The 14,069-nt window shown below is 52.6% G+C and overlaps 1 protein-coding gene across 6 annotated transcripts in view; it reads right to left on the reverse strand.

Annotated features, from left to right (window-relative positions):
* The window catches only part of CSDE1 (cold shock domain containing E1), a 1,384,522-nt gene that overhangs the window by 994,436 nt on the left and 376,017 nt on the right, over window positions 1–14,069 (reverse strand). The window lies entirely within an intron of this gene.

Below are 14,069 nucleotides of genomic sequence, written 5' to 3' on the forward strand. Positions count from 1 at the left end.
GCAGTACCCGGAGTTGGAGGTGGGTTGTGAGAAGGAACAGTAGAGAAAAGATGTCTTCGTACTGCTTGTCCCACCTGAGAATCAGACCTAGAATGAGTGTCTAGGCAATAGTGTTTTGTAAAGGTGTGTACAGAACTCCAGGTTGCCGCTTTGCAAATGGACTCAAGAGGGACATTTGCAATGAAAGCTATGGAAGCCCCGGTGCCTCGAGTGGAGTGCTTTTGGTTTGAAGGGCAGTTCTCTCTTAGCAAGAGAGAAACAGAGTGATGCATTGTACAATCCATCTAGAAATAGTGGATTACGAAACTGCATCTCCTTCTCTTCCTGCTGCCACTGAGACAAAGAACTGATTAGTCTCCCTCAATGGTCTAGTTCTTTCCATATAAAACATCACAGCTCTGCGAGCATCCAGTGTATGAAGGCTCTTCTCACCTAAGTTTGAAGAATTTTGAAAGAACGTTGGTAATTCGATTGACTGGTTGACATGGAATTTAGAGATACATTTTGGTGCAAACCTAGGATGTGTGCGTAGAACCACCTTATCCTTGTGAACTGTTACAAAGGGGTCTAGTACAGAGAGCGCTTGTAGTTCACTTACTCTCCTAATGAAGGGATAGCTATTTGAAAAGCAGTCTTAAGAGGGAGGTCTTTAAGTGTTGCTTTGTGCATGGGTTCAAAGGATGACCCCCATGTGCCTGGTTAGTACCACATTTAGGTCCCATCCAGGAGCGAGGTTAGCTATGGGAGGGTGGATCCTCCTCACTCCTTCCATGAAGGCTTTAATAATTGGGACTTTCCACCATGAAACTAAGTTGGGAAGTGGTGTATGCGGAAAGTGCAGCTAAATGGGCTTTAGAGTTAAACACCAAGCCCGAGTCTAGTAGGTGAGCCAGGTACAGAACAATTTGTATGGGAGAGCAGTCAACTGGGTTGATGCTCCTTCCCCTACACCAGATGACACATCTTTTCTATTTGCTAGAATAACAGTGACGAGTGTTAGGCTTTCTAGCCTCCCTGAGATTGTCCATGCATCTCTGTGGGAGTTGTAAATGTCCACATTCTATGATCTCAGGAGCCAGGCTGCTTAAGTTCATGGTCTGAGGGCATGGATGTAGTGTCCTGCCCTTGTCCTGTGACAGCATGTTGTACGGGCAGGGAAGTTTCACTGGAGGAGTTAGGGACATCTCCATCAAGTGAGCGAACCAAGGCTGTCTGGCCCACATAGGGGCCACCAGTATCATGGCAACTTGTTCCTGGTGCATCTTGTGCACTATCTTATTGAGAAGGGGAGTCAGGGGGGAAAAGCGTTAACAAATTTCCCTGACCATGGTATCGATAGACCGTTCCCCTTGGATTGGTTCTGGGGTACCTGGAGGCGTAATCTTGGCATTGGGAGTTCTCAAGAGTTGTGAACAGATCTATTTCTGGGAATCCCCATTGTGTGAAGACAATGTCTTCGTGTAACCGCCATTTGTACTCCTAGGGCAGAGGGAAGTCTCTGCTGAGTTCGTCTGCTAGCAGATTGAGTTCCCCTGGTACATGTTGTGACAGTAGGAACATGTGTTTCAGAGCCCACTTCCAGATGTTCTGGGACAGCTTGGACAGTCCTGGAGAGTGAGTGCCCCCTTCTTTGTTGAAGTAGTACATGGCTGTGGTGCTGTCCGTGAGGACCATTACTGTCTTCCCTTGCAGGTGTGCCTGGAAGGTTTTCAGTGCCTTGAACACAGCTAGTACCTCCAGTAAGTTTATGTGCTTGGATGCTATGCTCGGAGTCCAAACACCGTGAGCAGCCTGATGGGATAGGTGAGGCCCCCATCCTGTGAGGGATGCGTCTGTGGTTAGAGTGGCTTCCACTGCGGGGGTGGCGAATGGTTTCCCTATTACCAGGTTTTCCTTCGACCACCACCGTAGCGAGAGAACCAAGGCCTGTGAGACCACCACTAGATCGTCCCATTGTCAGCTGGCCTGACACCACTGGCTGTTGAGCCACTCTTGCATTGGGCACAGGCGCGTGTGAGGTACCAAATAAATACATGATGCCATCATTCCTAGTAAGAGCAGTGCTTTGCGTACCGTCACCTCTCGACCGGCCACATATTGATGGATCTGAAACAGCATGTTTTGGACCCTCTCGTTGGAGGGGAAGACAAGGCCGTCCTTTGTTCAAATTCGAGCCCCTAGGAATTGTTTGATCTGGCTGGGGTCTAAAGTGGACTTCTTCTCGTTGATGGAGAAGACCAGTTTAAACAAAAGGTCTACAGTCTTTTGGGTATTTGAGAAGCAGGTTTCGCATGAATCCCCTGTTATGAGCCAATCGTCGAGGTAAGGTTATACTGGGATGGACAACCTGCGCAGGTGGGCCGCTGCCAGTACCTTCGTGAATACTCGGCGCTGATGCTATGCCGAAGGGTAGCACTCTGAACTAGTAGTGTTTGCCCTCCATCATGAACCTGAGGTATTTCCTGTGCGCTGGCAACATTAAAATATGAAAGTATGCATCTTTCATGTCCAGTGTGGTCATGTAATCTCCCTGTGAAAGCAGGGGGAATTACCTCCTGTAGAGTCACCATACGAAACTTTTGAGGTTTGACACATTTGTTCGCTGGGTGCAGATCTAGTACAGGGCGCATGGTTAAGTCCTTTTTGGGTACAAGGAAGTACACTGAATAAATACCTTCCGTTACCTGAGATAGAGGCATGACCACTATAGATCCTTTTTCTAGTAGTTGATCCACTTCTTGAAGGATGGCGAGGTGTTCTGGTGACATGCGTTGTCCCCTTGGGGGTCTGTACGTGGAGGAACTGTTGAATTCTATACAGTAACCGCGGGCTATGGTTGATAGTACCCAGCGGTCTGATGTTATACCCTCCCATGCTGGAAGACAGGATGTTAACCGGCCCCCAAACGGCTATGCATGGGAGGGGACCCAAATCTTTGAATCATTTGGTGTTGGTGGCTTGGGAACCTCTAGGGATGGGACCCCGACCTCTTCCCTTGCCACAACGTTGTCCTCTTTGGTTGTATTGTCCACTGGTGCCTTGGTTAGAGGACCAGTTACCTGCAGAGTATTGCTGCTGCTGTTGCTACTGGCGTTGGCCTCGAAAAAGGCGCCTGCTGCCATAACCACGTTTGTTGGGAGGCCTTGAAATTTAGTCTAGTGTCTTGATGGTGTCAAATTCCTTCTTTGCGGTCTCTAGTGCCTCATCCACCGCCTTACCAAAGAGGTTGGCATCTTCTATAGGTTTGTTAATTAGAGATGCTTGTGTTTCAGGTTTAAAGCCTGAATTACGCAGCCATACATGGTGTTTGAGGAGGATTCCATGGACTAGGGAACGCCCAGCCGTTTCTGCAGCATCCAGAGTATTTTTAATGATGCTTTGGTCGACTAAGGTCCCTTCAGTCACCCTGGCAAGAAGGCGAGTAAGTAGGGGTTCCGGTACCTCCTCAATGTCCTTACGTAGTTTGCTCCATTGTGCATAACTTGCCAGCAAAGAGTTGTTGCAAAACTTGCGGAAAAGGCAGCTGAGGCCCCTGATGTATAACGGGTCCAATGGGGAAGGACTACATTTTTCTATCCTTGGGTTGACCCCTCTGATCAACGCGGGTGTAGATAGTAAAGGAATAATTTCTCTCTTTACTGAGGCGAGAAGGGGAATGGTTTGGCTGACAGGGGGTTTCTCCTTGATGATCTTTTCTACAAAGTCTATGTCGGGAGAAATGTCCCTGGTCTCTATTTCGAAATGCGCTGCTGCCTTGCGTAGTAGTGCATTAAAGGTAGGTTGATCGTCTATAGGTGACGTATTCCTAATAGGCGAGTCCTTGGAGGGGGGGGTGGGGAGAACTGGGGGGGCGGGGGGGAACAGGTTAAGGGCATCAGGGTCTGAAAACGCTGATGGGGACTGCCAGGGCTGTGAAGCGCCCTCATTCGGGTCTTCTCCGAAGCTCCCATCACCCATATCTGGGTTATCTTCAAAACCTTCCTCCTCTAGGTTTTGTTCCCCTTCATTGCCTAAGAATTCGTCATCCTCTGGAAAGTGGGGGACCTCTCCAGTGAGGTCATAAATCTACATCCTCTTGGAGGGGATCAAACAGCCTAGGGTACTTGGCCCTGGGATCTTCCCGAGGTCCATCTGCGCCAGGCTCTCGACAACTAAACCGCCTGTCGAGGGTACCTCCGGCTTTGACGTTACAGGCGTTGCTTGCTCTACGCCGATGAGCACTCGGACGGTGCGCGTCGTCTGGCGGTTTAGTGTAAGCGCCCTTATCTGGGGGTAGCCCAACCGCTAGTCGCGGTTGCGAGGGGGGCTTAAGAATCTTATGGTCTGAGGAGGCCGCTGGTAGGACCTGCGTCTACGTTGGCGCTAATGCTCTCTTCGTCTAAGTCGAGGAAGAGCTGTGGGTCGTGTGTTCATGGGAGTGTTTTTTGTGTGCGTCAGTGTCACCGGGGTGTTCATCCCCATAAGCAGGGCGTGAGCCGAGCTTGTCAGGGCCAGGGACAGACGAGGAGCATGAACGCTCCTTAGAGAGGTCTACGAGTTCCCAAACGGACATCGGGTTATCACATTCCTCGTCACTTTTGGCTGCGGCGGGTGATGAATCAAAACTGGACATGGCGTAGGCTGCCCACCTTTTGACCCTGTGGTCTAAACGTCTTCGGCTTAAGACGACGACAGGCCGCACAGCTGTCTTTGTGGTAGAGGGGCAAGCAACGGTTACACCGTTTATGCTAGTCTTTCCAGGTAGACTTGCCCTTGCAACGCGGGCAAAACCTAAAGGGTGTCCTCTCCATAGCTGAGGAACCGATTGCATGTGACAACAACGCCGAAGGAAAGGGAGGGGAAAGGCATTCTCAAAGAGAAACAATAAATGTCCCACGACCCCACTCTCCCTACTGTATTTGGCCGGCAAGGCCAGGCCACGTGTTCGGCGAACAACCTCCTCCGTCTGAGGCACCGCCGCCGGAGATCTTGATCGGCGGTGAACAGCTTCGCAGCTACGACACCGAAGGAGGGGTGTAAAGTAATAATCTAGTTATAAGTTAATAACGACCAAAGGTCGAATACATGTTTTTGCAATGTCTCTCATGGAGCTCCGTGTAAAGGCGTCTAATATCTGGGCGGAAAAAAAAAATCTGAGGGATCTCGACGAGAGGGATTGTGGGTACACTGCACGTCACTATAGGGGTAGTATTATAGACACGCCTTGTCGGCGTCCCCTTTTCGACTACGAAAAACAAAATGCAATACTCCGCAGTGACCACTGGATGTCGGACTATGCACAGCATGTGATTCTAACCAGATTAACAAACATCAGAAATATATATTTGACAGAAAAGGGGGTGAGGGGCGCACTCTGGTTCCCAGCTAGGTGTACCTTTCCACAGTCCAGTTGATCTCCTCCTACCGCTTTCTTGCCTCTTGCAATCAGGGAGGCAGTCTGTAGCCTCACCTAAGCTGCAATAGCATATGATATTGTTAGTAGTGGGGCAGGCTGGGAGGGTTCGATGTGGAATACGTCAGAGGAACATCCCATCGAAAGAAAGTTACTAGATAAGGTAAGTAACTTTTTCGAGGGGATTGTGTCCTCGACGAATTCCACATCTAAGACAGACTCCCAAAGCAGTGCGAACATACGGAGGTCGGAAAAGAACTTACAAAGCCCAATTAATATTGCTGAATAAAGGACTGCCTTACCAAAGGACAAATCCTGCCCATGGATGGAGTCCAAGTAATAGTGTCTCACAAAAATATGGACAGAGGCCCATGTGGCTGCTTCGTAAATATTACGAATCGGAACACCCCTATGTAGAGCAGTGGTGGCAGCCAAACCCATAGTACAGTGAGCCCATAAGCCTTCTGGAGGGTCCTTTCCCGCAAAACGGTAACACTCAGATCGTCAAAATCATCCATCTAGACAAGGTCTGTTGGAAACAGCTTGACCGAAGCAACTTCCAGCATAACCAACAAAGAGCGGATCGTCCACTCTGAGCCGGGACTGTGGCGAAAGATAGGTTGAATCCTAGAAGGGCATTGAGTTTCTAAGGAGCCTCTCCTCTTCCTTACAAGGATGTGGAGGAGGATAAAACCAGAAGGATCACCTAAATGGAATTCTGACAACCTTCGGATAAAAAGGCCACACCCGCTGGACAACCCTGTCCTTATGGAACACAGTAACGGTTGGCTTGGCGGAAAGTGCCTGTAACTTGCTCACTCTGCGTGCGGAAGTAACCGCAACCAAAAATAGTTTTAAAGGGCAACAGTCGCAACGGACAAGAATGTAAGGGCTCAAACGGCGCTCCTATTAGGAACTTTAAAACCAAATTAAAATCCCATCCCGGCACCTGAAAAGGTGACTGTGGAAACATTAGTTAGCCCCTTTATAAACTGAGAAATCAAAGGGATCCTAAAATAAGAACATTCCTCAGAAGAGCGCTTAAATATGGACAGCGCCAACAGGTAACCCTTAATGGTACCCACTTACAACCCTTGTGGGCTAAAGAAAGCAAAAAAGACAAAACCACAAGAATGGAACATTGGAAAGGAACCACATCGGAAGAGGCGGTCCACTAGATTCTGTCGCAGTTCCCACTCGTGGCACGAGCGCAGCTCTCTGCTGAGCGAGTCGGCTATGGTGTTTTTTATTCCTGCCAGATGAAACGGCACCAGAAACATCCCTTGGGCGACAGCCCAATGCCACAGATCCTGCGCCTCCTTGGATAGGGCTGGGGATCTGGTACCGCCCTGCTTCCTGATGTAGAACATGGTGGTGGTGTCGGTGAAGATCCTCACCACCTTGCCCTTGAGGGACGGAAGAAAGGACCCGAGGGCCCAAAACACCATGGAGCTCCAGGACGTTGATATGGAGGGACTTCTCCGTCGGATGCCAAAGGCCTCTCGCGTGCAGATTTTCGGTGTGCGCTCCCCACCCTTCCAGGGAGGCATCCGTGGTCACTGTCTTCTGGTGGCCCGGGGTCTGGAAGTCCATGCCCGCCGTCAGATGCGCGCGGGTGCCCCACCACCGGAAGCTCTCGAGTGCGATCCTGTCCTCGAAGCTGCCCGTCGTCTGGATCCAGCGAGCGTCCAGGAACTCCTGTAACGGGCGCATACGAAGCCTGCACAGGCGGATGAGAAATGCAAGAAGACATTCCGAGGAGGGATTTGATGGACCTCACCCTGGCCGCGTCCGCAACCAGCATCCGCTGCACCTTGCCCAAGATGGTCCTCGTCCTTTCCTCCGACGGAGAGGCCAGAAGCGCCACTGTCGAGTTTCGCTCCCAGAAACAGTGTGTCTTGCGCGGGCACCAGGTGGGACTTGGCGTAGTTTATGGAGAATCCCAGGTCCGTGAGTAGTTGGACGGTCCTCGCTGTGTGCTGCGCGGCGAGCTCCTTTGTCTTTGCTCGGATGAGCCAGTCGTCCAGGTAGGGGTAGACATGGATCCCCTCCAGGCGCAGCCGCGCCGCCACCGGTGCGAGGCACTTGGTGAACACCCTGGGTGCCGACCTCAATCCGAAGGGAAGGGCTCTGAACTGGTAGCGATGCCCTTGGACCACGAATCTGAGAAACTTTCGGTGTCCCTTTAGGATGGGGATATGGAAGTAGGCATCCTCCAAATCCAACGACGACAGGAAATCGCCCTCCTCCAGTTGACCCAGGACGTGCTGGAGGGTGACCATCCGGAACTTCTATGCCTTGATGAATTTGTTCAGTCGTCGTAGGTCCAGGATGGGACGCCATCCTCCCGTCGTCTTCTTCACGAGGAAGTATCTTGAGTAAACCGGAGCCCCGAAGCCTCTTTGGGACGAGCTCCATGGCGCCTTTCCTGAGCATCGCCCTTACCTCCAGGAGAAGTTGAGGGACGTGATGTTCCTTCCTTGCCACGGGGGGGGGCGCGCGGGCACTTCTTTAGAAACTCGAGCGCGTGACCCTGGGCCAGGGCGTCCAGCACCCAACGTTCGGTGGAGATGGACTCCCACACGCTGACGAAGTTCGGCAGCCGGCCTCCCACCGGGGTGCTTCGGTGGGGGCTCGACCCCACGGCCGGTTCAGTCCTCCTTGGCGACGACGGCGGGGTCCACCCGACTTGCTTCGTCCCCTGTAGGCTTCCTGTGACGACGAACGGGCCGCTTGACGATAGGTGGAAAATCCGCCGCCGGAACCTTTGGAGGCACCCTGCTTGCCTCCGCCGCTCCAAAAGGGTGGCCGTCGTTGCTGGAGAACACCAAGAGCCCGGGCCGTCTCCGTGTCCTTCTTGATGGCTTGTAGGGAATCGTCCACCGTTTTCCCAAACAGGTTGCTCCCGTCGAACGGCATGTCCAAGACTCTGGTCTGCACGTCCTGACGGAAGTCAGTTGCCTTGAGCCATCCACGCCGTCTAAGGCACACGCCATTGCCCAACTGGCGAAATCCAGTGTCAGCGATGTCAGTCGCTATCGTAATGGCGTGGTCCGACGCCACTTCTCCTTCCTGCAAGATCTCTAGGGCCTCTGCCCTCTTGTCTGGTAGGAAATCCAGCAGGGGGGCGATTTTGTACCACAACTCCCTGTCGTAGCGGGCTACGATAGCCAAGGCGTTAGCAGCCTTAATCGTCGTCGCTGCCAATGAGGTGACTCTGCGTCCCATTGTGTCCAATTTCTTTCCCTCGCCGTCCGGAGGGGAGAGTGACGTAGAGGCTGAGGCCACACCCCCGCTTTCTTCCTGGCTGCCGCGGAGACGACCGAGTCCGGGGTCGGCTGTGCCCGAAGGCACAAGGGGGCCGCGTCTGGGACCCAGTACTTCTCGTACCGATCCCTTCTCGCAGGCGTTGTGGATGGGTTCTTGAGGAGGGCAAGACCCTCATCCCAGATATCGTCCAGTCGAGGTACAGCGAGGACCCTCTTCCTCTTGGGCTCGCGCCGTTGATAAAGGAAACCTTCCTTCTCTTCCGGGCAGAGCTGGAAAAGCTTGGATGTCCTGGCGATCATGGCATGAAACGATCCAATCTCGTCGGGCGGGGAAGCCCGGGGAGGAGGTGACGGGAGATCATTGTCGTAAACCTCGTCGTCTGTGCCCGTCGCGGCCGTGTCAGTCCCCGTATCATCCCCACGGGTCGTGGACGGGGAGGAGGGCTGAGCAGGGCGCGATGGTTGAAAAGTAGGTGGAGGATGAATCCTTCTCTTAGGAGGAGGGCTCCGAGAAGGGCCTGGCTCCATGTCCCCCGTCGGGAGAGGTTCCTCCGTTGGTGGTAACGGCAATCTCGTCCTTATCTCCGAGCATAAGGACTGTATAGCCAATAAAATGGCCGCCGAGTTGTCTTGCGGCACTGGTCGAGGGGAGTCAGACGGGCGGTCAGGAGCCCCGTCGGCACCCTCAACGTTCTCATCGTCTCCGTCGGGGTCCCTCCCGACGGGCTGGTCTTCCACGACAACGCCGTGGCTTAAGACTTCGATCAGCTCCTCCTCAGAGGTTGAGGCCGAATCCATGACGACCTCCTGCCCCCCCCCCCCTTTTCTTCTCCGTCGGAGGTTTCACGGGGGTCCTGTCCATGGGCATGAAAGAGGACTCCCTCCGCGGTGGCAGGGAGAGACTGGGCCCCGAGGTCGCCACCACTGGTGTAGCCTCCACAGGCTGAGCCAGGGCCGCCGTGACTCTCGATAGAGGCCTTGGCCGGATGGATTAAGGCTTTCACCACCTTAGGTGCGCTCGCCGCCTTCTCCTTGGGGGGGGGGGGGGGGGGGGGGGGGGGAATAGTCACCGCCTCGCTCCCCCTCCAATGGGGCCTTCGAGCTCGACCGGGGACTCGGCCTTCCTCTTGGAGCTTGAGGCTCTTTTGACCGAAAGAGAAAACTTTCCTAAGAAAAAGCGCGAAAAAAGCACTAGAGGTCGAGAGCAATAGCACGAGGATCCCAACACTTGAACGTGCGGTACAAATCTGAAGATGGCTGCCAGAGGCGGGCCTTAGTGAGATGGCAGTCATTGGCTGTGGTCAGTATGACGCAGAGATCAGTGATTGGTTACTACTACGAAAGACAGATCAGAAACAAAACTGATACTGATTTTTCTTTACCGAGGATTCCCAGCCTGACGACGGGGAATATTCATGAGCATGTGAATCCATGCCAGACCCCATGCTGGAGAAACAGAAGACCAGACCATGCCACGTCCCAGAATCAGCAGACACGAAAGAAACTAACAAGAAAGGATATTCAAAAAGGGAACCACAACAGACCCTGACCCGACATACTCCACAACGCACAGCCACGACCATCACAGGAATAAGAGCCAACCCGAAAACAATACTATAAATTAAGTTACTCACTGTAGTGACTAATTTACTCCTAGTCCATATTCCCCTTTCCTCAATACTGTATGGGCGTCCATCGCTAGGGACGGGAGACAACCTTTTTCACCAGAGAAAAAAAAAAACTTTAGGTTTAGAGGTGCGCCAGGCGCTGCCATGGGACCATTCACCCCTGACTCCACCCACCGGCACTCAGTCCCCCATTGACACATCAACAATATTAACATTGCCTAATGACACTAGTTATTGGGGGAGGGGAGGACGTATGGAGGAAAGGACACTATGGACCAGAAATGCGTTAGTCACTACAGTGAGTAACTTATAAATACTTCTACATGCCGTCCCTTTTCCTCCATACTTTATGGTCGATTACAATTGAATGTTGCCCGAGGGTGGAGAGGTGAACCTCCTTAAAAAAAAAACAAGTTCCTGAATACTGCCTGCCCAAATGCCATGCTCCACCTGGAGCCGGAATCCAAACAGTAGTGGTTGCAGAAGGCTGAAGGAGTGGCCCATGTGGCCGCCCTGCTGATGACCGGCCATGGAACATGCCTCTGGAACGCAACTGCCGTGGCCTTTGATCTAATAGCCTGGGCATGCATGTTCGCCAGTAGCGGTTTGTGCTGCCCCTCATAAGCCTCCTTGAGGCTTAAACCATGCACCTTGCTATAGAGGCCTTGGAAGCCCGATATCCTGGCCTTGACACACCAATGGTGACAAAGCCTCCGATTTGCGGAAGCTTAGTCCTGTCCAGATAGAATTTCAGAGCACGCCTGACATCCAGACAGTGCAAGACCCTCTGAGCATCGTCCTTAGGGTCAGCGAAGAAGTTAGGCAACACTATCTCCACATTTAGATGGTAAAAAGCAAAACGCAGGATGCATTCTTAGGGCCACCACGTCTCCATGAAAGGTAGTGTAAGGTTTTAAAGACACAAGTGACTGGATTTTGCTGACCCTGCGTGCAGACCCAAGACCCACCAATAGGGCTGTCTTAATGGGGACTAGCCTGATGTCGGCAGATGCCATTGGCTCAAAAGGCTAGTGTGCCGAGGGGCCCAACACTACGCTGAGGTCCCACACAGGGTGTGGCTTCTTGATAGGTTGGTAGAGCCTGGTGAGGAACGCCAGATGTCTTATCAGGTTGGAGGATGAAAAGACCTCAGAGTTCGGTTAAGCTCCGATGGCTGCCGCATAGGTGCAGCATGTGTATCTGCACCCGAGTGTGTGAGGTGCGCAGAGAAGGATAGCACATTATCCAACGTGCATGTAAGAGGATCAACCTCCTTTGAGTTTCCCCCAGTGGCAAAACCTAGTCCATTTGCTCTTGTACTGGCTCCAAGTAGCATCGCTTCTAGCGCCCTGCATGATGTCTAGGTTAGCCTGCGACAGACGCAGATGCTTTAATGTCAACTGCCCAGGAACCACGCTGTGAGGGCTAACTTCTGCAGAGCAAGGTAGATGACGCTACCTCCCTGCTGTGATAGAAGATGAGCTGGGTCCAATGGAAGGTGAATAGGCGCCTGGTCCGAGAGGCTGAGCATTTCCGAGAACTATGGTCTCGCAGGCCACCAGGGAGCTATCAGAATGGTGGTGAGGTGTCGGGACTGTCTTAACTTGCAGATCACTATGTGGGCCAGGGGAGTGGGAGGAAATGCACATGCATTCATGCTGTTTCACTGTAGCTGTACGACGTAGCCCAGGGATCTTGGGCCATGTCCCTGCCAGGACACAAACTGAGGGCACTTCCTGTTGTGCCAGGTGGCGAACAGATCCACCTGATGCTGCCCCCATCTGCTGAAGATCCCCTGAAGGACTTGGTCGTTCAATTGCCACTCATAATTGTCCGCCCCAAACCTGCTGAGCCTGTCTGCCTCCAGGTATGACTCCCCCAGGAGGTGGGTCGCCGTCAAATGTATGTTGATCAGAGCCCATTCCCACATGCTGATCGCCAGGGTGCATAGAAGAGATCTTGTGCCACCCTGCTTGTTGATGTAATACATACTGGTGGAGTTGACTGTCTGAATAAGGTTCGTCTTGCTGCGGATGAGCAGCAGAAAGGCTTTGAGAGCCAGCCAGATGGCCTTCAGCTCTAGCTAATTGATATGGGCGTCTTGTTCCTGAAGAGACCAAACTCTGGACGCTGTGGCTGTCCAGGGTAGCTCCCCAGCCCTCCAAAGAAAATTCTGTGGTGATGGTAACCTGCAGTGCTGGTTGACAGAATGGTCTGCCTATTCTCAAGTTGCAGTCTGCTCCACCAGACAAGGTCCTTGTGGAGAAAGGGAGGAATGTTGACAAGTTCTGCCTGGGAACCCCGCTCCCGACTCCATGAGGCTGCAAAGTGCTACTGTAATCTTTGAGCCTTGTGTAAGGCCCTGCCATTAGACATGCCACCATGATACCCAGGAGGTGCTGGTATCACCATACTGAGGTTGACGCTCTGCTGAGAAAAATCACTCGTACACCTCTTGATGGATGTGATCTTGTCCTCCGAGGGGGGGAGGGGGGAACTCAGCTTGTGTCCCAGATGAGGCCCAGTAATGCCAGACTGTCTGCTGCAGCGGAGACTTCTTGAGATTGATGTAAAATCCCTATTCGTGTAGCGTGTTCATGAGCGTGGAGAACCGCCTCAGGGGAACGTGCCCTGATGATCCAGTTGTCCAAGTACGGGTAGACATGGTGGCCCTGAGGAGGGCTGCCAATACATTCATCAGCCTGGTAAAGACCCTGGGGGCTGAATTGAGGGGAAAAGGGTAGAACCTCGTATTGGAAATTGAAGCCCATGATGCCGAACCTCAGGAAGGATCTAGGAGGCTGCCAAATCAGGACGTATAGGTACGCATCCTTCAGATCCATGGGGCAAGTCAGTATCCCCTGCACAGTGTCTTGGCAAACCATCTTGAACTTTTGAAGAGAAAGGTAAAGGGTCAGGGTGCAAAGGTCTAACACAACTCTCTGGCCAGCCTGGTTCGTGTGTATGGGGAAAGTCCTGGAGTAGAAGCCGAAGCCCCGCTGGGAGGCTGAGACTTCTACCGCTGCCTGACTCTCTACGAGCGATCGAATTACCGCTAACAGTTGCTCTACCAATCTGTGGGAGTGGAGGAGAGTGAGAACTGGTAGGCGGTAACCCATGGACACTACGGATAGGATCCAGGGTTCCATGAACCTCATACACCAATTATGTGTGTGCAGGGCAACCCTGCGCCCCCCCCCCCCAACGGAGACACGTGAACCCGGAGGGGACCATCATGCCTCATTTCCCTCTGAGGCTGTCTGAAAGAACCACTCCTTCCCCGCCTTGTGTTTGGAGCGATGCAGACCCAGTGAATGGTCCGTCTGCCTGGCCCTTCGTTCCTGGAAGCCCCGGAACCCACTGAATCCCCACCCCTTGTCAGAACACTGATGCGTCAGGCTGTACATCTTGGGCATGGACTTCGTGAGGATAGATAAGGACTTTGCAGTTTGGGAACAGTTTTTCTTATCCATCTCCTAATCGGTGTAATGAAAAAGGTTGCCACCCTCAAATGGAAGGTCAAATATGCGTTCCTGGATGAACTTGGTCGCCCCTAGCCAGGCCGTCGTCCGCATGTCCATGGCGATGAAGATGGCACGGCCAGAGTCGTCTATATGCGCAACGGTGGACTGCATGATTTACTGCGCCACCATTTTAACTTCTGTCAGCCCAGCCTTGAAACGTGCCCGACTGTGCACTGGAATTTCTGGAAGGAAGTCTGCTATTTTACGCCAAAGACTCGGATTAAATAGCTGCAAGCAATCCATCTGCATTAGACTG

This window comes from Ambystoma mexicanum, chromosome 13 (assembly GCF_040938575.1).
Source record: "Ambystoma mexicanum isolate Mex_15411 chromosome 13, UKY_AmexF1_1, whole genome shotgun sequence".
Taxonomy (NCBI): domain Eukaryota; kingdom Metazoa; phylum Chordata; class Amphibia; order Caudata; family Ambystomatidae; genus Ambystoma; species Ambystoma mexicanum.